The 19,541-nt window shown below is 39.5% G+C and overlaps 1 long non-coding RNA gene across 1 annotated transcript in view; it reads right to left on the bottom strand.

The window, feature by feature from the left end:
• Positions 1–19,257, bottom strand: part of LOC138921036 (uncharacterized) — a 39,655-nt gene extending 20,398 nt beyond the window's left edge. Inside the window, exons 1-2 of the long non-coding RNA XR_011433198.1 lie at positions 19,039–19,257; positions 6,408–6,484 (exon numbers count right to left, since the gene is read on the bottom strand). This is a non-coding gene — a long non-coding RNA (uncharacterized lncRNA). The remainder of the gene's footprint in view (positions 1–6,407; positions 6,485–19,038) is intronic.
• Positions 19,258–19,541: the final 284 nt, after the last annotated feature.

Genomic DNA, 19,541 nt, shown 5'->3' with positions numbered 1-19,541 from the left:
GTAACTTGACAGTCCACAAACATAACAGATGGTCTATGATGACTAAACTAATGTTGAATTTGTCTTTAACGGTTAATTACACATTCATTTATTAAAATCTAAAATACATGGAGAGCCATTATTTCCAGCAGTGGTATACTCATATTTTCATATTCGAATTAGTCATTTTATCATACAATTTTATAGATAGATAACAGATTTCAAATAACTGGGCACACTAAAACACAATTACCATTTGATATTGAACATAACTTTTCCTGTTGTCACGTCTCTGAAAAGCTTATAAACATCAGGATGATGGGAGGTAGTGTGCCTTTATTCAGTAGCACTCAAAAATTCAAAGTCCTCTTTCTATATGGATTCTCTGTATAAATGGGAGTTTATTCTAATTATACACAAAACATTTCTCTCTCCAGCAAAGTCCCAATTAGAAATAAATAGAAACACCAAGTTTATATGCCTTACAAGAGTCAGAGCAAATCACTGAAATGGGGTTGACGCTCTATTTAAAAACTGGGCAGAGAGACCTTCCTTCAACTTCCAGACTAAGATAATTGACAATAGTAAGACTGTCTTTTTGAGTGTGGTCCTTTCTCAATTTGCCGTGATTATTTTGGGAAGAAACCTCAGCGCAAGAACAGTAAGTGTCTTTATTTTTCTTTGTGTATTCATTCCTTTCTTTCAGTGCTTCATTTATGGAAATTTTTCATTTTGTGTGAATAATAAATGCAGCAGAGGGTTATGAACGCTTTGATAGAAGGGGCTATGGGAAGCAGTGGACCTCGAGTGAAGAAGGCCAGTCCCCTTGGGATAAGGAGGGATTTCGGAACAGTTTATAGAGTCATGAAACAACTCTCGAAAGATGAATAGGTTCTTCACTTCTTCTGGTTCGTTTTTCCTCTATTTTCTTTCACTGTTCTCTTCACTGTTATTCTGTTTTCTATAAATCTTTTAGTGAATGTCTTATCACTAGTCCAACTGGTAGAGGTGTGTTTTGTTTTAGGAGGCAAAATTATGCTCAGAGGCTGAGACTGTCTTTGCCAATACTTTATTTAACACAGGTTCACTGTGGGAATTATAACAATTTCACAAGTCAATAGCATACAGAATAATGTCTCTTAATAAGCCAACAAAGAAATTACATAACATACTCCAAACCAATGACAGAGTAATCACATTATTGTTCCAGGCAAGGGGAGATGAAAGGAATAAAGTCCAAATTTGTTTTGAGGCATACCTTTTTATGAGTAGGTACTAGGGAGAGGAAGCTTAGCCATCGGAGCTGAGCTGCCAGTGCAAAACAGAAGACCCCTGTTGCTAGAGCATGTTGCTAGGGAACCATGGCAACTGTTGATAGGCAAGATAGGCTGCTCCGAAGGTTGTCACTCCAAGGACCCTCAGATGTCCCTTCTCTTCTTGAGACTGCTGCCTGCTTTAATAGCACTGTTGACCAAAGAGTTGCCTTGGCCATGGCAGGAACAAGTGTCTCCAGATCTTTGGAGAGCTATTTAGGTCAGTAAAGTGTTGTCCTGCCCAGAGGGAAAGCTCTTGGTAAGTCCTCGCAAACTCTTGGTATTTAAAGGTTAAATGTCCCTTAGCCATAGTTGCTTCTTCACATGTTCTTACCATCAGCCCCCAGCGATGCCCATCACCAGCTAAGTTACTGAGTGCTTATCAACAGCCACAGAAGTAAAAGGGTGACATCTTGACACAGCTAACTTCACTCTTAGGTCAAAACATTGTCCTTTTGGCCGCAAACACGTAGACCAAAACAACTTCACTTAAGGCATCAACAAGTGGATTTGAAATCATAATAAACCAACACACGACAAAGTGGAAGACAGTAATCTGGAGGATTCCTTTAGTCTCAGTCCTGCCGAATCCATGTCTGCCCCTGGGCTCAATATCGATAGAACACTCACCAACAAAGGACGTAAGAGACCGTGTAGGGCTGACAATGACAAAATCTCAGATCAGAGAGATGCCATGTATTTGCAGGAAAGTTCTGGAAGTCTGACTTGGATGGCAAAGAAACAGAGAATCAGTCATCTTTGGTTTAGCTTTGAAATCCTAATGAAGGTTGGGTTTTCAGTTATCCATTCTGTGTTGGACTATTCCTGCCTGCTCTTAAGGACATCTCATTCTGTTTTACTTGGAGCAGGACTGAAGTTCAAATAGCAAGGAGCCTAATAATGCCATTTTTTTCAAACAATTAGATACCCCCAGGTGTTTTAGTTCAATAATTAGGATGGATGAGAAATGAGTCCTGGTGAATTTCCTCGGGTCCAGATCACAAGGATACTCTGGTTTCCAGGGAGGACTGGATCTCCACCGTCTTTCTTCCTGTCAGACTTTTTCTGAAACTCTACATCTGATTGTTGAATAACATCCTCAGCAGAACAATTCTGATAACTAATTTATGTCTATGTACAAAAGGAAAATGAAGAAACCTGGGGAGAACAATCTGAGCTGAAGACGTTATGTATTATTCAACAAAAGCCCTCTTCATTATTGCTAGCATAGTTTGCTGGACTTGTCAATCCTGCCAAGTTATTTTTATTTTTAATTCTTTCCCAAAGGGTTATGCTTATTTCTTTTTCACATTGTAACAGACACATTTCCTGCTTCATGCTTATTTCTCAGTAGGTTTAAATGTGGAAGACATTTTTATTAAATGGGAAAGAATTTAGAATTTTTTAAAGTTTAAGTCTCTCGATCTGTGGGAAGGAGGGAGAAAGGGAGTTGAAGAGGGAGAAAATGTGTGTCTGTTATCTTGAGAGATGCAGAGATTGAGTACAGGGTGAAAGGAGACATCTTCAAGAAAATTACAGTCGTCATAGGCCTTTCTCCAGTGGGTACTGAAAAGGTTTAGGTCTTCTTATGGCCTAGGATTGCCTAGATTTGGGATAGTAAGCTATTAGCAACAGTACTCTCTGATCGCTTCCCTGTGTGAGGACATATAGGCTCATGTGGAAACTTTATAGTCTTATTACAATTACTTTCTTCAAAATGTATCTTTACCAACTATATTTCTATTGTCTTAGCTTCTGGTTTTGTCTTTTAAGAGCCTCACATTAAAATTCCAATACTCTTGACATTGTTGCCAGCAAATATCGTGATGTTTCAACAGATAATTACAGTCAAGATTCAAGCACCCAGGACGGATAGAATAGAAAAGGCTCACCATTAACTGAGCTTATTCTTATTTTGATATGCAACTCCTGACATTTGTTCTGAGTCCCAAGGTCTCTAACGATGTTACAGAAGACACAAGGAAAGTCACCTTTACTTGCACGTTGGTGCAGTCAAAAGCCACTTATTCAATTAAAAGGTCAAAAAGTTCCCTTCTTTGAAAAATCTTTTGCGTTATTTGAACTGTTTCTCGATCAGAGCTGATGTTCTTGCCTCGTCTGGTCACTGTTCTGTTTCTTCTGGTAGTTTTACTTCCACAGCTCGCTCTTCTAAGTTTGGTGCTGCTCTTTCATGATACTGATTTTTCTGAAAGATCAGGAGATTTTAGTTCTTCTTCCATATTTATATCTGTTTCAAGATGAAGAGAGTGGAGGCAAGTGAACGGAAAAGACTCGTCCCTGGGTGGATGGTCATTGGTGCTGACCAGTACGTAGAGGGTTCATCAAAGTCTCTACTTTTAACATTTGTTAATATTGTTCTAATATTTTCATTGTATTTTATGACCAGTTTGCCATCTGTCTTGGGGTAGGTGGAACTTGCCATTCTAAATAAGAGAAAAATAGTCTACTTGCTGATGAGGCTGGTTTTGGTGATATGGGTTTCAGTGAATGTTGCAAAAGCAGCGAGATTAAAAGAATGAAGTCTCATTGCTGGCACAAAGCAGGGCTCTCTCTCTCTGAAATCAAAATACTCTCTTACTTCTTTTTCACCACTTTTTTCTAGCAAGGAGTCTCCCTGCCTAATCCTTTTCCAGTGGCCACTATGTGTTCCCTCCAAAGATTTACAAGCCTTGAGAGATCCTAGAATAATAGCTGTAAAACAAATGTCATTGCTGGTTCAAAGTGCTATTTTGGATGAGCGAGTGGAATGTTGCAGTAGACCACTCCAGGTTTTACTGAGGATCCTGGTCTTATGTTAGGATTACTTCCTGCAATATCTCATCGAAATACACTGTACATTATCTAGGGCACACAACATCCAGAGGCCACCCAGATCAGTTACATCCGAATCCGGGACGGAAATAGGAAGGGGCTTGGGGCCCAGTCATTTTTATGAACAGCCCACAGTTGAGAAATGCTCACTGTTTCATCTTTCTCTTTGTAATTAATATAAACCAAAGTTCTGCTGCTAATGATCTTCAAACTGAAATCCTGTGTCTAGATTTAGAGCAGTGATCTTAAACTTTATCAGACTTTCTGGGGGTGCCCCTTGCTAAAGTGCGTCTCCGTGGACCACACCCACAGAGACATTGATTCAGCATCACTGGGTTGGGGCAGGGCTCTCCTCTGGTGAAAAGAGTCCTCCACATAGGCTTTTGAAGACCGAATTTTGGGAACTGTTGACCTAGTGATTCCTTCCCTGTCTCTGTCAGTCAAACGCCAATTTGGTTGATACTTCAAATAGGGAAAATGCACTCCATATTTAATATAGGGCTCCAAAGGGGGCGTCTACAAGGGACCAAATGATAAAAGGCCAAGGTAAAGAGTTTAGATTTTATTCCCAGTGTGAAAGGGATGTTTTTTATAGGTCTATAGGTAAGAAAGTGATGGGATCTGATTCAAGCCTCTTCTAAGGCCCTGTACCTAGTTTTGTTTTTGTAATTTTGTATTCTTTTTGCTAAAGAAGACCCCTAAATCCTGGATCTGCCTGGTGATATGGTACATACAGGGCCTAGCAGAGCGCCTGGCACACACAGGGTCCACAGCAAATGGAGGTGCTCCCTTGTCATCCGTCTCTTCTTGAAAGTCATTATCTCACCTTATCCACTTATATTTCCCAATCTCTAGCTCAGTGACTGTCACCAAAGGACATTCTTAAATATTTGTTGAATGACTGATAGAAAGCAGAGCAGGAAGAAAAGAGAATTGATTCATTGGTGTTTTCCTTCTCATCCAACTAAGAGTATCAAGTGACTGATTTTTTGTTTATTTTAACTCTAGCAAATGCAAAAAATCTTCTGATGGATGGCAGAGCTTTCTTGACATCCACAACTGTGCTTTTTAATGGGCAGAATAGGAAGTGATAGATGTGAATTTGATAGGGGAATCTATTATTTCTGATTTTGTCAAAATGCTGGCAGGAAACAATGTATTAATAAATGCAGGGGCCGGCCCGGTGACCAAGTGGTTAAGTTCATGCGCTCCGCTTCGGCAGTCCAGGGTTTTGCCAGTTCGAATCCTGGGTGTGGACATGGCACTGCTCATCAGGCCGTGTTGAGGCAGTGTCCCACATGCCGCAACTAGAAGGACCAACAACTAAAAACATACAACTATGTACCGGGGGGCTTTGGGGAGAAAAAGAAAAAATAAAATCTTTAAAAATAAATAAAAATAAATAAATAAATAAATGCAGTCTGTTGATCAATATGAGGCTAATAGGCTCCCAACCTTTTAAGAAAACCTTCGTATCTTTTCAAAGAAATTACCTGTAAGAAATAGGAGGACTTCTATTGCTTGTTTGACTCTGTATAGCATCCAAAAATAAACAAGTTTTAGACATTTTGCAAACATCAATCAACATTCCTGGATCTCAATTATCACCCTAAATAAGAACTTTAAAAATTAGCTTGTCGAGCCAGCCCTGATGGCTTAGTGGTTAAAGTTTGGCGTGCTCTGCTTCAGTGGGTCAGTAGCCACGCTGTGGTGGCAGCTCACATAGTAGGACTAGAAGGACCTAAAACGAGAATATACAACTATGTACTGGGGCTTTGGGGAGAAAAAAAAGAGGGAAAGATTGGCAACAGATGTTGAGTCAGGGTGAATCTTTCCCAGGAAAAAAAAAAAAAAACAAGAAAAAATAATCACCCTGTCTTCGCAATTTATTTATCCAGAAATGTCATGACCACAATCTCACCAGAAATATAAATTTGGTTGAAGAAAATTTTTTTAAGGCTTTCTTTAACCTTGACTTCTGGGAAGCCTACTTTTTCCTAACTTTCTGATGATTTCTTCTTAATTTCCTTTATGGACTCCTATTATTCTTTTTCTCCCTTTAAACTCTGACATTTTCTGGGCCTATGTCCAAGTTTTCTTTTCTTTTTTTATGTCCTCCCTGGAAAATTTCACCCCCTTCTCTAGCTTCATCTGCCTCCAGTGTCTCCTGGTCTCTCCCTCGCACCCCAAGCCCTCTCTTGATCTCACGAGTCTTCTAGTCGAGTGCTCCTGGAAGTCTGGGACACAGATTGCAGAGGTTCATGAATCATGGTCGAGAGGTACCTGGCTTAAGATGGTGGAGAAGAAGTGCTGCGTTCTGGTCACGGGGCCCCTGATGAAGCCGATGGCATAGGAAAAGTCTGCAAAGCAAAAGAGGTGCATAAACAAACTGTCTAATGGTGAAACAGTGTAAAGATGGATAATATGTTCTGATTAGTTTTGCCATTGAAAATGATAAAATTAAAATGAATTAATTATTTCTATTTTCACGAATTCAGTTGACTACCCCCATTAATCTGAGTTAGAGTGGTATTTACTTAGAGTCTTTCCCTTCAAAATAAATTTCTTACAATTATGTTTTAAGATATAGTTAAAACGTTGTACCTTAAAGGCTTGTGAAAAATAACTAAGTTGAAGACGTTGTGTTCCATCGTTAGAATGATGTACAAACTTCAAATTATAACTCTTCCATTCCAAAAGCTCTATTAGAATGGTATCCAAAAAGAATTTTATCTGATTAAATTCAGGTCACTGAAAAAATTTCAATAAAGAATATTCTCTATAGCAAATGGTACTTTTATTTGATTATTAATTCAGTTGGTTTTCATCCATTTTGAATGTTGGTTCTAGCATCCTCAGATATATTTAGATATTAACAACCTTGACAACGTAAGGAAATAGCAAATTTTAGGTGGATTTATAATTAGTTATAAAGGATCATGTCCTCTGTCTCCCTATAAGGTTTGTCACCATCCCATCCTTACAGTTTCAATCTTCTCCAATTCCTTCCATTATTATTACCCCAATACCCATGAGACAAGGAAAAATATCACAATTCACTTGTCTTCACCAGAAGATGAAGTTTTCTGGCATGGTTAGCCACTTATCTTTGTTATGTTCTCGATCTCCCTATGGATCTCCCTTCAGTGTAACAGAAGTTTGGTACCAACGGGACATCATAATGCTTCAGAACGTAAACTCTGCAATCTTAAAGTCTAGATTCAAATTCAACTCCCTCTTATTAGTTGAGTGACCTTGGATAAGTTATTTAACTTATCTGAGCCATTGTTTCTTCACCTTAAAAATGAGAATGACCATGACCATGTGCTGTTGTGAGAATTCAATGAAATAACATGAAAAGCATCAAGCACAAGACCCAATACATGTAAATCTGAAATAAATGGTAGCCTTTTTTTTTTTTACGATTGGCCCTGAACTAACATCTCTTGCCAATCTTCCTCTTTTTTTCTTTTCTCCACAAAGCCCCAGTAGATAGTTGTATCTCCTCGTTGTGGGTCATTCTAGTTCTTCCATGTGGGATGCCACCACAGCATGGCTTGATGAGCAGTGCGTAGGTCTGTGTCCAGGATTGGAACTGCCAAACCCTGGGCTGCCAAAGTGCAGCATGTGAACTTGACCACTCAGCCACGAGGCCAGCCCCAGTGGTATCCATTTTGATTATTGCTTTTATTTTTGTACAAGGGAATCAGTGATCATTAACACTGGTAATTGTGCCAACAACTGTACCACATACCCTCTCCCCAGCTTGCAACTTTAGAGGTGGTCCAGGTAATTCAAACTGTCCCTTGCAAGTTCTGCCCACTTCAAAGTTAGCCTAGGCCAGTGTGGATCATAATGAATTCATTCATTCTATAGATATTATTGTCAAGTGCCTACTGTATTCCAGGTATTGGGAGAGGGGCGGAGGATGCAGGAGTCAGCAAGCAGATGGTTCTGAGACTTGACTGAAGACCTTTGCTTCCAACCATGATGGAGTAACTGGTACCAAACTACTGCTAGTACGGCCAACAACTGGAAAGCTAGTCAAAATACATAAACTGTTTTCAGACATTGGACGATAGGCAGTGCAGAACCGTGATGGCTGAGAGAAGGGAGACCAAGTGCACAATGACTGCCCAGCTTGCTGGCTGGAGGTCTTTTCACGATTGTGATGTAGGGAAGGAATATCCAGGTAGGCCATGGCCATTTGGTTGAGCTGAAGAGACAGAGACCAGAGTTCAAGGAAGCTGAGGCAGCTGGAATTTGCAGGCAGAGCACAGAAGAAGAGGGAATTACACCGAGAAAGGGCTCCAGAAATTAGCAAATGGATCCCCTCTGAGACTTCAGCTGAACATGAAGCTGCACGTGCATAGGGTGAGACTCTAGAAAGCTGGGCCAATCCCAGCTATCAGGGAAGGAGCAACAAGTAGGGAGCTAAGAGCTGAACAATATCAGAGCTACGCAGGGCGGAGAGACAGTGGATTTCCAACCAGCCAGAGTAGACATACCTTGTTGAGTATCTGAGCATTCAGAAGAGACCTCAGAAAGGCCACTTCTTAGGACAAGTTGTCCCTAGTTAAGATTACTCTAGATCCACCCTAATAAAGCTCAAACACAAGCTTCAAAAAGATAAAGTTGGTCCACAAGTAAATTATCTGACTGACAATAGAATACTCAATACTCTTCAAAGGAATAATTCATTATGTCTAGTATCCAATAAACTATTTGAAGAAGCAGGAAAATATGATCTATATCCCACAGAAAAATCAATTAATAGAAATAGATCCAGAATTAGTAAAGAAGGACTTTAAAAGAGCTATTATAAATCTGTTTAAGGATTTAAAGAAAAACATAAACCTACTGAGAAGACAAATGAAAATTATATAAAAGAGCCAATGGAACTTGCAGGGCTGAAAAACACATATCTGAAACAAAAAATTCCTCCGATAGATTTAACAGCAGGTTAGAAGAAAACATCAGCAAACGTGAAAACAGTGCAATAGACAATGAAACACAGGGAAAAGGTTGAAAAAAATGAACAGGCATCAGTGACCTCTGGGACAATATCAGGCAGCCTAACATACGTCTATATGGGTCCCAGAAAGGAAGAAGCACAAACAAATCAGAAGGAAATAATGGCTCCAAAATTTACAGATGCGTGAAAAATATCAACCTACAGATGCAAGATACTCAGAGAACCCCAAACCAGATAGATAGAAAGAAAATCACACCAAGATACACTCTAATCAAACTTCTGAAAACCAGTAAAGAGAAACGCCTAAAATCCACCAGAGGGGGGAAAAGTGACCTATTCTATCTACAGGATAATAAAGATTGTAATTATCACTATAATTATCACTCTTTAGAAACAATGCAAATCAAAAGGCAGGAGAATAATATATTTTTAATGCTGAAAAAAACAGAAAAACCTCTCAATTCAGAATTCTATATTCAGTAAAAAAAAATCTTTGAATAACGAAGACAAAGTATTTTTCCAAGACAAGCAAACAAAAGGCAAGAGAACATATTGCCAGCAGAGCTGCACTACAAGCAATGCAGTGAAGGAAAATCATTCCAGGAAAGGACTGAAATCAACTTAAAGGAATTGTGAGTGCCAAAAATTTAAATGTGTGGGTTAATATGAAAGATTCTCTTTTTCATTTTAAAAAGATAGGATTTTAAAAATGAAAGAAAACATTATTTAAAAAGGTAGTTGTTTAAAATAAAATAATAACAATGTGGTTTATAATAGATGTAGAACAAAAATGTATGACAATAATTATATAAAGGATAAGAGTAAGAAAATGGAATTAAACCCTTGTAAGATTCTTACATTACATATGAAGTAATAGAATATTATTTGAAAATGGACTGTGACGTTAAAGGTGCATATTATGAATTCTAGAGCAGCCTCTAAAGATTATATAAAGAGGTATAACCAAATAAGGCAACAACTGAATAAATCAATAGACAAAATTGAACACTGAAAAGCACTTAATTCAAAAGAAGTCAGAAAAGGGGGAGAAAAGAGGCCAAGAAGAGATGGAGCCAACAGAAAACAAAATACTCAGTTGGTAGTATCAAATCAAATTATTACATTACATTATAATAATTACATTAAATGTAAAGTGGACATTTCCATGTTAAAAGGCATAGATTGCCAGACTGGCTGACAAAGGAGAACCAACTCTGTGCTGTCCACAAGAAACTCACTTTAAATATAAAGACTCAGATAGGTTATAAATAACCAGCTGGAAAGAGAGAGACCATGCAAATACTAGTCATAGGAAAGCTGGAGCGACTATATTAATACCAAACAAAGTGGGCTGTGGGACAAAGAATATTTCCAGGATCAAAGAGCGATATTTCATAATGTTAAAGGGTCAATTCATCAAAAAGACGTAACAATCCTAAATGTAGGTGACCTAGTGACAGTGCTTCTGAATACACAGACCCTAATTGTCTACCAGAATCACCAGTGGAGCATCTTAAAAGCTACTCAGGCCCAGTTCATTCCTCATGTCCGCTGTTTTAGATTCTCTGAGCCTAGAGCCTGGGCACGTGTTGTTCTTAAAAGCTCCACCATGTCTGATGTGCAGTATGGCTGGTACCACAGGGCCACTCTGCTCCGGGCTCTGTGCTCAGCATTTTATAGACAGTAACTTCACCAGTTCTCACACTTAACATGAAGAGTGTGACTAAGAGGAAACATACTCAGAGGGGTTATGCAGGCTGTTCAAGGTCACACGGCCAGGAAAGAGCCAGGGTTCAAGGCCAGGTCTGTCTGACTCCCAACGCCCGTGCCCTCTCACATCAACACTGCTTCCCGTGGAGAGACCATCTTTCCATCCACATGAGGGCGGGTAACTAAGCCCAATACTCTCAGGCTTGAAGGCAAAAGAGGCACAATTTAAATGGAACTGACTTTTAAGTTCTCATGCATCCCCAAAATGAAGTATCTATTTAAATTCCACAAGTGTGTATACAAAACACACAGAGAAGTTACCTAAAGTTTCCATAGTCCAACAGGCACGGTACAGAACTCCATTGTCACCCATAAATTAAAAATGAATTGAGGTGAGTTTCCGAAACCGTTTTAAATGAACACAAAGACACCATCTCCAAATCCAGTTGGTTTTGCCCATGGTTCTGAAAGGTCATTGTTACACATAATTTTCTGAGATATGTTTTTCTATCATGGAACTGTCTTTCTAGAAATCATAAAGCAGCTGAGGATCTGCTCAGCCAAATATATATGTTTCTAACCAAAAATATATATGAGGGTTCTACCGAATTATCTCCTGGCACATCTGACTCACAAATCCTTTAGAGGTATTCAAGTGAGACTCAGAATCTGATGGCCTGATGGTGACACTCTAACAGGAACTGAGTTCTTTCTTTAGGACACGATAATTTTATATAGTTTCAGTAAACTGTGACTGCATAGGTTGTGTAATGTGAAAAAGATCATTTGAGAAAGGTAGACGACAAGCGCCTGTGGTTTTATTACAGAACAAAAGCAAAAGAGGAATCAAGTCTAGCTTGGGATCAATGCTGAAGAACGATTTTGAGTGAAGAAGAAAAGTTGGTGTTGCAGAAATGGTTCATTGGCTCTCAGCATCTGTAGGCTGCTCGCCAGAACTACCCTCCTCTCTCCTCTGTGCTCTGTAATTAAACAGGAGGAGGATGCCCACGCAAAGAGCAGCCTGCAAAATACTTTATAACTCGGGCCATTAGCCAAAGTCAAAATAGCGCTTGGGAATGGGTGCAAGCCACCCATGAAAACCTTCCAGTTCAACCAAACCAAGAAAGGGCTATTCTTGTCTCTTCCGAACATCAGCTACTGAACAGAGGATAAAATATGAAGAGGCAAAGATGTGCAGGCTCATTTCATAGAACCCTCTGGAAAAGCCAGCATGCTAACCAAACTGAAGACCCCTTTCTTCAGAAAGATTGGAAGAGATTGCCAATAGCCCTTCTCAAAGAATAATGTCTACAAATGGAATATGTATTTAAGAATAGGAAAAGGAAATTAAATTAGATTAAATTGACAAAAAAATACACCTGAAGATAAAGTAACCTTATACATGACATTTTTAGGAGTCAAAATATGAACAACACTGTGGAGGGAAAGTATATTTTTGGCTATCAGAATAAGCAAAATATCTAAAAAGTAAAAAATATCCACTAGTGGCTTAGTAACCTTTTTTATTTCAGGGTTTTGTTATAAACCACTTAAAATTATATCCATGTGGCTTTTCCTGCTAAATACTACTTTAAGAAATTTTCTCCCAAAAGAGAAAGATCTGAAGGAATTTGCAAAGTGGCCATTAACAGTTATCAAAAAGTCATTCATTGTAGAAAAGTCTCTGATCACAGGAGACATCAAAACCCAGAAGGATTGATTAGGAGAGACTGCTTCTCAGGCAGAAGAGAAAAATCGAGCAAAGAGGCAAAGATGTTCTGCCTGTTCTCTAGGTGTCCAACCCCAGGTTCCTGGGTGGTGATGCATTTGTCACTGCTAACATCTCCATCTGTGATGAGCTCCTATTTTGACTGCTGTGACAAGACATTCTCTTGATTTTCTTCTCCTCTGCCCACAAGCAACGTTTCAATCTCTGCCATAGGTTCTTCCACTTTGGCCCAATGGGAAAGCTCTTCCCTTTTATTTACCCCTCTTATGAAACTGACTGGGAAACACACAGTCTTCTCTTGGGTCCATGCTCTAAACTCCAGTCTTAAAAAGTCAAATTCTATGAATATGTGTATCTTCTGCAATTTTCCTATGTAACAGCAGCACCTAGAAAACTTTACATATATACAGTGCCCAAAAATATTCTTAATGAATCTAAAGTGGTGGAATTATCGTTTTGACCTCAACATGCTTTGAACATTTTTATCCCAATGGCTGAGTCATCAAGATGGCTAAAATGATTGCTCTTTTGTATTTCCTTTTAGGGTAGAATTCAACTACTTACTCTGGTAAATGAATGGAGTGTAGAAGTGATTGGCAGGTGTGACAGAATTCACCATGGCAATGCTTCTTGAGGAAAATTGGTGGCTGAGCAAATTGTCGGTTAGCATTAAAAGCATAATAACCTCCAGGCTGTCCTTTCAGGTTAAGTTACACAGAGTTTCAGAGGAGGAATAATGAATCAAATATTTTATTAGTTCAGGAAGGCTCACTCACAAAATATGTATTTATCACTTCAATTTGTTCTTTGGCTGCCACACAGTTTAGTAGCATCAAATTTTTCTCTGTCTGTGGCATCTGGGTCAAGATCTCTGACCAAATATGACCTTGGTCAGTGCTCAAGTCAGCCAACACACACCAGGTCAGACCGTGGAAGGGTCACAGGCTCTCTTCAAAGATTCTCCCCAACAAGACCAGCGACATAATTCAAGGGGCTCAGAGCAAAATAAAGATGTGGGACCATTTGTTGAAAAATTATGAAGAATTTCAAGACAACAACAGCAGAGAATTAAAGCAGGCCATAGCCTTTCCATGAAACTGCACAGGGTACATGCCCATGAAGGCAGCTGGGCTCCCCCATCTCCTGGCCCCCTCCTTTCTGCATTGAAGCTGCTGTTTCTTCTCTCCTGCTCATTTGGAAGAGGGTGAAAGTAGGGAGAATCTTCCCCAAGTAGTCGAGTCTTACGGAGTCCTCATATCTTCTAAATTAGAGAAAAGAAAAAGCCTTATTCCACTGCAGATTTGGTTATAAAAGCAAATTCTGTTTCTTCTTCTTCTTTTTTTTTTTTGGTGAGGAAGATTGGCCTTGAGCTAACATCTGTTGTCAATCTTCTTCTTCTTTTTTTTTTCTCCCTAAAACCCCAGTACATAGCTGTATATCCTAGTTGCAGGTCCTTCTAGTTCTTCTATGTGGGATGCCTCCTCAGCATGGCTTGATGAGTGGTGTGTAGGTCTGAGCCCAGGATCGGAACTGGTGAAGCAGAGTGCGTGAACTTAACCACTTGGCCACAGGGCCAACCTCAGCAAATTCCATTTCTGAGAACTGGCATACAAAATTATTAGCCTAAAAGAGTCAGAAAACAGTTTAATGAAAGGAGGCCTGTCCTGGCAGGGATGAGACTGAATAGCCTTTTGGGTTTATTCCATTTTTTAAATTTCTAGAAATCTGTGAAAATATGTAAGTATATCATATAGCTATCATATACCAAATCCGGGCTCTGATTGTTTTAATAAAAGGAGAAACATGTCTTTTGTTTATACCAAGCCATTGTCTTTTTCCTTCAAGCATATTAACATTAATAAGAAAAAAATGAAAAGTTCATTTAAAAAACTATACGAGAATCTGTCTCGTCTCATCCTAATTGTGGTATGGGCACAAGAAAAGCAGCCGTGGATGAGGGAGCTGTTTCTCTGATGAAGTGTCACTCAGTATTGCCCTACATGTGCCCGGCAGATTGTTAGTGTTCACGATAAAAGGACTCGATACTCGAATAAGACTGGGAACCGTGCACTAGAGACCTACATGAAAGTCTCCTAGATGCCCTGCAGTTAGAAAAGGAAACAAAAACACAAAGAAAATCTATAACCTGTTTACTCTTTGTAAAACCCAGTTTTGCCCAAATAGATTTAATCACAGAGTTCTTTCTTTATGTAACAACTATTGAAATCGTGGTGTTGAGAACTGGTGTTGAGAGAGGACACTTGGGGAAATGCGGATTTAATGAATCCATGAGTTCAGAGGAGGGAATTCGTATCATTGAGCATCTTCTAGATTCTAGGCACTGTTTATGCAACTGACGTGCCTTAACTCAATTAACAGAACAACCAGCCCCCAGAGGTGGTTATCATGATCTTGATTTTACATACAAGGTGAATACACTAATTCTGATGGACACACAACTTAAAGTGGTGCTGGCTTCTGAGCCAGTGTCTGACTCTAGAACCCATAGCCCCTTCGTCTACAGCATCCAAAACTTACTACCAGTGAAAGCAAACAACATCAAATATTTTTAACACCTTGTCAATGCATGCCTTCAGTTCTTTCATAAGATACGTAGTATTTTCTTGATAAATTTTTCACAAATGAAACAGCAAATTGGCTTTCTCACGTGGCCTGCCATTTGTTATGAATCCCAAGAGACACATCTTTCTCTGCGCAGCAAAGCTAGGCTGAACAATTGTACCAGGTTACTAAGATACAGAATGCAGAATACCTCTGTGGAGAATCAGAACGGAGGAGCTGGTCAGAGCACTGCTAAATTGAAACTAGCACCGAGAATGTTGTGAATCTCATAGGTTCATTTCAGAGATAAATGTGTTGGGATCTTAGCCTTTAAAAGGAATTTACAGACTTTTATTAATCAATTACCAGAGGCGGCTGGATCAAAATCAAAGTGGAATCTTAGGAACTTCCGATCAGATCCAGATTTACTCTCTCCTTAAAGCCGAAACTGAAATTTGCTGTTGGGCATTTTTCCATTCCATCTGAAATAATTCAATGTGTCATGCTTGCTAGTTTTTGCAAATTTTCAGGAAACATTTCATCTTTAATTGGTGAATCATTGCACATATTAATTTCAAAGGAAGTATTCCAGAAATAAAACCAATCTGGAACTGAGAGTGCATAGAGTAGACACTTGTGGAAGCAGACATAGAGAAAGACAAACATATGGTAAGTCAGGGCAGACTAAAGAGGATGCTTGGACCTGAGATTACAGTGAGAGAAGACTCATGTAGACAAAGCTCGAGCCGTGTTAGCACTTGAGGGATAAATCGGAATTAAGTAAAGACCCCTGGTGGATTGGACGTAGGGGAATCTACTTGAAAACACTCACCCATAGCTAGTAAGCAGTAGACCCAGGATGACAAGAGTAACCACTTCTCCTAGCAGCTGGAGTGCCTAGTCACTGTATCAGAACGCAGCGTGCCTTCTCCAGCATGGGTGTTAGGGTAAAAGTCGCAGTCACCCATGCAATGCCACGAAAGAGCCACAATACCATGGGGACATCACAGAGAAGCTCATTCTGGAACACACAGGAGAAGAACCCCTGAAAACTCTCAGAAAGGGCTGAGGGGCTTCTTGAGGGTGGCTCATTTCTACTATTCAATTTGAGACTAAACCGGAAGTGCAGCTCAGTGTGATAAGGGGCAGGCTGATGAGGTCCGTTGGAAAATGAAACACTATACAATGATCTAGTTTGGGTTGTATTGATTATACTGGCTACTGTTTGTGCCTATCCAGGCCCCTACCTCTCCTGTAACAAAAATCCTGTCCACCTGACCGTGTGTGTGGACCCATGACCCACAGTTGGCCAATCCTAGTGTGTGATGCCCACACGTCACTGTCACCAGTACAGATATGAGCACATAACCAAGACCAAACCAATTAGAACATATCCTTGAACTTGTTTAAGTCTGCATTCAAATAAATAGTAACAAAACATTTATAACATAATTGGGGAAATTAAATGCTGACTGAATATTTAATGTTATTAGGGAATTGCAATGAATATTTTAGGTGTGATGAACCATATTGTTCTTATCCTTTGGATGTACACACAGAAATATTTGTGGGTGAAATGATTTGAAATCTGATATTTGAATCAAAATCATCAGAATAATTCAAGGGGATGTGAGCAGATGAAACAAAATTGTCCGTGTTAAAGCAGGATGCTTGGCACATTGGGGGTTGTTACTCTATTTTCTCTACTTCTGGGAAGGTTCAGATTTTTTTCATAATTATAAAAGAAAAGAAAGAAATTCCTGAGACTTTATTCACTGAAGCTGGAGGAAAGAAGTTCTGTCTCCTCTTAGATCGCTATGCTCAGGACTGGTCGGCAGCCATTTCTCCATGATTGGAGAAGGCTTATCTGTAGTAAAAGATGAGACCACGCTGCGGAGGGAAACAGTGACAATCGGTGGAGAATGAGAGAGAGGGTCCTGACTCATACGGTGATTTTGCAGGATTTTATTTATTCACCTGGAGAGCTGATCACAAATGAATCTGATCACCTGTGATCCTTTTGCTTAAAAGGTACATTTGAGAGGCCAGCCTGGTGGCGTAATGGTTAAGTTCAGACGTTCCACTTCGGTGGCCCAGGGTTCACAGGCTCAGATGCCAGGTGCAGACCTAGCACGGCTCATCAAGCCATGCTGAGGTGGGGTCCCACATTAAAAATAGAGGAAGACTGGCATGGATATTAACTCAGTAACAATCTTCCTCAAGCAAAAAGAGGAAGATTGCAACAGATGTTAGCTCAGGACCAATGTTCCTCACACACACACACACACACAAAGTACATTTGTTTTATGTCAAGAAATGTACATATCTATGCATAGAATACAACACCGGAGGATATATACACATATATATATCATTTAATATATATGATATTAGTCCATCTACACTTTATTTTAGAACTTGGTAAGAAGTAAGTATACAACTTTTTGTCCCCAAATAATTATCCCAGCATTATTTATTGAATAATTCACAATTTTCCCACCAACTTTATATGCCACTTTAATCAAATCCCGAATACTTAGGTCTATACAATCCATTATGTTCTTTCGATCTGTATGTTTTGGCATGTGTCACACTGTTAATTGTTGTGCTGTATATAGTATGATATAAAATCTGAAAGTTCAAGTTCCCTTTTGTAAAAGTTATTCTCACTTTTCAGTATTTTAAGTGCCTTTCTGCTGTTTTATTCCTTCAGGTAGAATTTAGAATAATCTTGTAAAATTTTTAAAGACTATATTGAGATTTAGATTGTAGTTACATTATATTTATATATTTTTGGGGGGATTTTAAGAGCCTTGAATACTTTAATAGGCTTTCTAAAAGTTGCCTCGTTTATATATTCTAAAAGGCCTAGATAAGAGAATTCAAAATGCATTGTACTTCTGATTTTCTTTTTGAAAAAACTGTCGTGACCTTTTAAAATTCGGAGTTCTTCATTTGATGTTCCCACTAGATTTGTTTTGTACAAGGTTCTCCTTTATTTCCAACAGCATGGATAATGCAGATTTGTTCTGCCAATATAACTTTATTTGAATAGTCTTTATCTCTATTTATTTCGAATGTGTGATTGAGTTTCTGACAAATTTTATGAAAGCCACGTCCTGTATTCATTTGGATCCCAGCTGTACCGCAAGAGAGAAGGCAAAGAGCACATGTTTGGGAATTGGGCTCCCCCTGCTGGCAGGTTTAGCACTTTGTAATGCATCTTATTCTCAGTTTTGCAATCCAATTCTGTTTTATCACATACTGAATCTAAGAGACTGAAGCGTCTGCTAACTCCTCTGCTAGATGGTCTGCGTGGATAAGATTTATTGATGTGAAATTTAAAAGACCATATAATTAATTCTAAAGTGTACAAAGTACAAGTGTACTATCGTTTGAAGACGGTGGTGTGCTGGTAAATGTTTACCAGTCAGCTCTCCGGAAAGCACTGATTTGTGGTATTTGCTAATTTATGTGGTGTAAATACTTCCACCATGGCTCATTTCCAGTTACCAGCGTGAAGCGACTGAACGTGGAGCGGGGAGGAGATGCTCGTAATTGGCTTCGACAAGCCGGCTCCAGTCCACCCCTGGCTGAGGATGTGGGAAGGCTTCAGCTGGATTTTATATTGTGCACAGAATATAAGAGAGGGAAAAGCGCATAGGCGAAAAACGTCAAGCACTTTAAAGTTAGACAGATCCAAATTTAAATCCTGCTTCTCTGCTTTCTGAGCACTGTGTTCGTTGAATTTAAATGTTCTTGTCTCTAAAATGAGTTGGTAATACCTGTCTTGCAAAAATTAAATAGGATAATGTATATAAATCACCTCAAGAGAAGATATATTTCTAATAAAAGGCAAGTTAACTATTTACATACACACAGAGGAGGACGGACCGTCTGAACTAGAGTAAGAGATAATCAGACACAAAGATGCTTACCACGTCCTGAAATTGGAGCTGTGACACTGAACAGATACTCATGTTCTCTGTACCCAGCCCTAAAGGACCGGTGACCCGCAAGTGGGTCCTTTTGCCCAGATCCGCTGCCGCCAATAGAACAAGACTAGGTCGGAATAGCACAGCAGAAACATTATTCATCCGTCAAGGAACAGAGGAGGCGGAGCTCATGCTCTAAAACACCTCCTCCCCTCAACGGAAGGTGAGCAGGATTCTTATGAGACGTGAAGGGGGAGGGCTCTCCGCGTCATCGCTCGGGGCAGGGGCATTTGGGGAATGCGCAGATCTTTCTTTCTGGCACACGGCACGTTTTGCATATGTTTCCTCTGGTCCACGGCACCCCATCACCATCTTAGTTTGGACCGGTTGTGCAGTTTGGCCATCTGGTAACGTTCCCTCTTGGTTCCTATAAACACAGCTTAAAACAAAGCGTTTGACGTGGAAAATGTTTTCGGGACTTCTCTGGGTGGCGTGATCTCAGAGCG

Source organism: Equus caballus, chromosome 27 (assembly GCF_041296265.1).
Source record: "Equus caballus isolate H_3958 breed thoroughbred chromosome 27, TB-T2T, whole genome shotgun sequence".
NCBI lineage: Eukaryota > Metazoa > Chordata > Mammalia > Perissodactyla > Equidae > Equus > Equus caballus.
Note: the sequence above shows the minus strand (reverse complement) of the source record. Positions and strands in the feature narration are given on the sequence as shown.